We start from the raw sequence: 5508 nt of genomic DNA, 5'->3' as shown, positions 1-5508 counted from the left end.
TCATACAATTTCCCATGAACAAGAAATACTTATTTGGATTTGTAGTTTGGATCGTAAGAAATCCCTGCAACATAGTGGATACATGAGTAGTTGCACAGAATCACCACAAGTATTATTAGGAACTTCTACTAAATTTGATTTGAAACATACAAAAGCACTAAAAGTACCTTTCTTTTCGAACCAAGCTTTACGTTTTGGGCAATCTTTTTGATAGTGTCCTTCCTTTCTCAAAATGACACACGTCGCCTTGAGTTCCTTATGAGCATCTGTTGAACTTTTAGCAGTGCTTTCTTCTTCTTGAACTTGTTGGCCTTCACTTTAAGTCCTTTACCAGCTCCTTGACCCACGAGGTTAATAGAATGACTTCCTTGTTTCTTAAGCCTTGATCTTCCTGAGTAAGCATCTTTGGACAATTCACTAACATCCCACTTATCCTTAATAGTGTTATAGTTAATTTGGAATGGTCCATACTCGCAGGTAATGAGTTCAGAATAAACTGAACCAAGAAGGAGTCATCCACTTTCATCCCCAAGGTCCGGAGGCTTGCTGCAATGTTAATCATCTCGATGATATGATTTTGCATACTACGTGACCCATCAAACTTTATGGTCGTAAGTTCAGTCATTAGTGTACCAACGAGAGACTTATCAGCAGAACAAAAACGTTCTTCCACAAACTTCAGGTATTCCCTGGCACTTTCTGTCTATGGAATAGTACTATTAATGTTGTTGGCAATAGTCATTCGCATAAACATAAGGCTGAATTTGTTAGAGCGTTCCCATGCTTTATGGAAAGACTTCTCATCCTCACTGCTCGTATCAGTAATAGCGACGGAGTTTTCTTTTTAGCGAGCCAAGTCAAGATCCATCACACCTAAGTGGAGGCCGGACTTGTTCATGCCACTCGGAGAAGTTCAATCGTTGAACACAGTAACAGATGAAGCAAGCGAATGAAGAGGAATAGCTGCAAAATAGATATACATGCTCCTAAATTAGAAAATAATGTGGATTCAACAAAACAATAAAAGTATATCGTAATTCTCGTTTGGGTGATACTACGACATACTATCATAATTTAAATGTCATTTTTAACTTTAATAGGCAATTAAATATTTTCAATCAAACATATACAACATCTTTGGATATACATTACATATTTGATTAAAGAATACTAATTTACCTTGTTTTGTTCACTACTCATAGAATAACTGATTCACCTTTGGGTAAATCCTTAAGTTTTAGCAATAGTGAAGTCAATTATCCATTTATTTTCAATAATAGGCATTTCATTAGTTTAATGGATAAATGACAATCTTCTGTAGGCATTTTTTTTTTTCTCTTAAACATGCCAGTTTGGCCACTTTGGTGACTAACAAACTATATGAACATAAATGCACACATAAAATAAATATCATAAAATATTTTTATGCATGTGAATATTTTAAACATTCTAGTTTGGCCACTTTGGTGATTGACAAACTATAAGCATACTACATGCACAAAATAAACATAACTATTATGTATGTGCTTATTTTAAACATACTAATTCGGCCACTTTGGTGACTAACAAACTACATAATCACACACAGAGAATAAATAACAATTGGCTTCAAAATTTAATAGCACTAAACATATTATTTTATGGCCCTAGAATTCTCATAATGTGGGACTGCAATTATTAAAATAATGAATTCAAAAGATGTAAGGATGAAACTTTATTCTCTGAACGGTGATGTGACGTAATAGGCCAAACTTAAGTTGAACAAAAAAAAGGTTCTGAGATGGTTTTGGCTTTTAGCGACTAAAAGTTAACCCAGTATATGAAAAATTTTGACCGATCAAAGAGTTATATCTTCAAAATTAATATGTTGCCAAGCCATATTGATCTCTGGACCTACTTTTGTTTCTTATAGAAAACAAATCTTCAAGGATTCCCGTTCTAATCTTTTAACATAATTATCTGGTTTTCCTTCTGTAATAAATAAATAAATAAATTCATTCTTTGGGCAAATCAATAGAAACAACAAAACATGTAAGCCCTTTTGAACAATAAATCACTACCGGCGACGTAGCGTGATTTTTAAGAGCAATAGAGTAATATTGTAATCACTATTATACATTCAACACAATAATGGTTTCCTTCTATGAAGATTATTGGTTCAAATATCCAGGCTTTTGATACCACATGTAAGATTAACTTAATTCACACAGGATCTTGAACACAATAATCTTACATGGAGATAATATGGAAAACATACCCGATGCGGAAGATATTATCATGAAAGCGGAAGCGTTAATTATAGAAACTGATTTCTACCTCTTTGCCCTAGTCTTACGTTACCATAGCCGTCAGTGATGGAAGAGATTAGAGATTTTGTGGTAACCCCAATGGGTGGAGGGAGGACCAGTTTATAGAGATTAAGACTTAATCCGGCACGTCCATCAAGTAACCGATCTAACGGATGAGATTTATTTTTCATTAAATATTAGTTATGGGCTTTACATTAATTGGGCCATATATTAGAATTAATAAAATTCTAACACTCAATACTAGAAGATTACAACTCTAAAATGTAAACAACAAAGGAAATTGCAGAAATAGAATAGGTAATAGAATAGAGATGAGAGACAGATTCAGAAGAGGAGGAGTGTAGCTTCAGTTTTCGAGTACGAACAGTAGCTCATTTTTAGGGGTGATTTCTCTCCTTTCTTCACTAGTTTTGGTGCTATCTTTTATGTTTTGTTGCTCCGTGTTTGGTGTTAATGTTGTAGCTATTTGGAGAATATTATTGTAACTCTTGTTGATTATAGTGGAGCTTTTGTGGGCCAGAGGTCCCGTGAATGTTTCCTCTTCATCTTGAAGGGGTTTTACCACGTAAATTTGGTGTCTCTTGCATTCGATTTATTTTTGCTTACTTTGCTATTTTATTGTTGGTATAGTTGTTGTCTGGACTTCCATTTGTGTTAGTGCTTATTGTCTTCTCTTGATTCAAATAGTGTGGGAATTTTTGACTTGGGTATTTCCTCCACTGTTACCTTGTCGTGCAATTTGGTATTTGCTTGTTTCTTCCCAACACCTTATACAGTCCGCTCCGGCTACCTCATTATATTGAAGGAGTGTGATTCTGTATGAGGCTCATACTATATATAGAGCAAAAGGGAAAAAAAATATGAGACCTTAGTGTTAATTAGCAGTGCTTTTTCCCCCTTATTTTGAACTCAAGAAAAACTTTGACCAATCATTGAAGCTACTTTTCAAATTAAATATTTTACCTCTCAAAGTATGGAACAAACAATAAAAACTAGCAACAATCCAAAGCTTTACATTCCCTTCTTATGTAGGTGTCAAATAGAATGTCAAAAAAGCATTACATCTAAAATTTCAAATGTTGTGGCATACAGGGGTGATTATTTGCCAGATTTTTTCAAAGGGACGTGAAATGAGCCAAATTCAAAGTTCAATTCATTTTTACCGAATTAGAGGGTGTTTGGACATTTTAAAAGTAGCTTATAAGCTACTCTCTTAGTCCCAAAATAAGTGTGACCTTAGCAAAAATCACTCCCAATAAGAAATCAATAAATACAATGTGGAGTTTACTAACTACAACAACAACCCAGTGAAATCCCACAACGTCGGGTGCAGAGAGGAAGAGAGGTACGCAGACCTTACTCCTATCAAGGTAGGACGGCTGTTTTCGAAAGACCCTCGGCTCAATAGAAAGCATAAAAAGAGGTCAGATAAGGCCATGAAATTCAAAGCGATATGGAAATGAAAATAACGAAAGCGACTAAGTCATGATTGCAAAAGGGTAGTAACTATCATAAATAAAATAAGATAATCAAAGTATAGGAAATAACAGATAGTAGCAGAAATCAAAGCACAAGAACTTATATCGCGATAATGCGACTGCTAATATGAAAGGATAAACGATAATATCTACTAGCCTTCTACCCTATCTGAGTCCTCCATACCCTCCTATCTAAGGTCATGTCCTCGGTAAGTTGTAGCTGCGCCATGTCCTGTCTAATCACCTTTCCCCAATACTTCTTCGGCCTACCCCTACCTCTTATGAAACTATCCATGGCCAACCGCTCACACCTCCACACTGGGGCATCTGTATCTCTACTCTTCACATGCCCAAACCATTTCAGTTTCGCTTCTCGCATCTTACCTTCCACTGAGGCCACTCCCACTTTGTCCCGGATAGCCTCATTCCTAATTCTGTCACTCCTAGTGTGCCCACACATCCATCTCAACATTCACATCTCGGCAACTTTCATCTTTTGAACGTGAGAGATCTTAAGCGCCAATACTCCGCCCCATACAACATAGTCGGTCTAACCACCACTTTGTATAACTTGCCCTTAAGTTATGGTGGCACCTTCTTGTCACATAGCACTCCGGAAACGAGCCTCCATTTCATCCACCCTGCCCTAATACGATGTGACACATCATCGTCAATCTCCCCACTGCCTTGTATAATAGACCCAAGATACTTGAAACTGCTTTTCTTCGGATGACACGGGTACCAAGCCTTACTTCCACGCCAAATTTCGAGGTGCTTCACCGAACTTGCACTCCAAGTACTCGTCTCGGTCCTACTCGCCTTGAACCCTTTAGACTCCAGAGTCCGTCTCCAACCCTCCGCCCTTAGCGTTAACTCCGCTACGAGTCTCATCGATCAGGACTATGTCATCTGTGAAAAGCATACACCATGGCACCTCACCTTGAATTTGTCACGTCAATTCATCCATCACCAAGGCAAATAAAAACGGACTAAGAGCTGATCCTTGATGCAACCCTATCATAACTGGGAAGTGCTCTGAGTCTCATCCTACTATCCTTACCCTGGTCTTGGCTCCCTCATACATGTCCTTAATCACCCTAACGTACGCCACAGATACACCTTTAGCCTCCAAGCATCTCCATAGGATCTCCCTTGGAACTTTGTCGTAAGCCTTTTCTAGGTCGATGAATACCATGTGTAAGTCCCTCTTCCTCTCCCTATCATCGCTCACTCGGCCCTTACAAGTTGGATGGCTTCTGTAGTTGAGCGTCCCGACATGCATCCAAACTGATTCTCTGAAATAGATACGCCTCTCCTCACCCTCATCTCCACCACCCTTTCCTACACTTTCATAGTATGGCTTAGCAGCTTGATACCTCTATAGTTGTTGCAACTCTGGATATCGCCCTTGTTCCTCCATTCTTCGGGCATCATTGCCGTCTTAAAGATGACATTAAACAACCTAGTCAACCACTCCAAACCTGCCGACTACCCCCGTTTATTAGATTTTTTTTTAGAATTGAGCAATATTAAAGAGGACTACTTCTTAATGCTAAGGGCATAATTGGAAACACATGTCAATTTTCGTCTTGAATTCCTAAGATGACACTTATTTTAGGATAAATTTTCTTTGCTAACGTGACACTTATTTTGGAAGAGAGGGAGTAAAAGCTAAAAGTCATAAGTTGGGAACACCCAACTTTTGGCTTACTAGTTTTGGG

Source organism: Lycium ferocissimum, chromosome 3 (genome assembly GCF_029784015.1).
Source record: "Lycium ferocissimum isolate CSIRO_LF1 chromosome 3, AGI_CSIRO_Lferr_CH_V1, whole genome shotgun sequence".
NCBI classification, from domain to species: Eukaryota; Viridiplantae; Streptophyta; class Magnoliopsida; order Solanales; family Solanaceae; genus Lycium; species Lycium ferocissimum.
Note: the sequence above shows the minus strand (reverse complement) of the source record.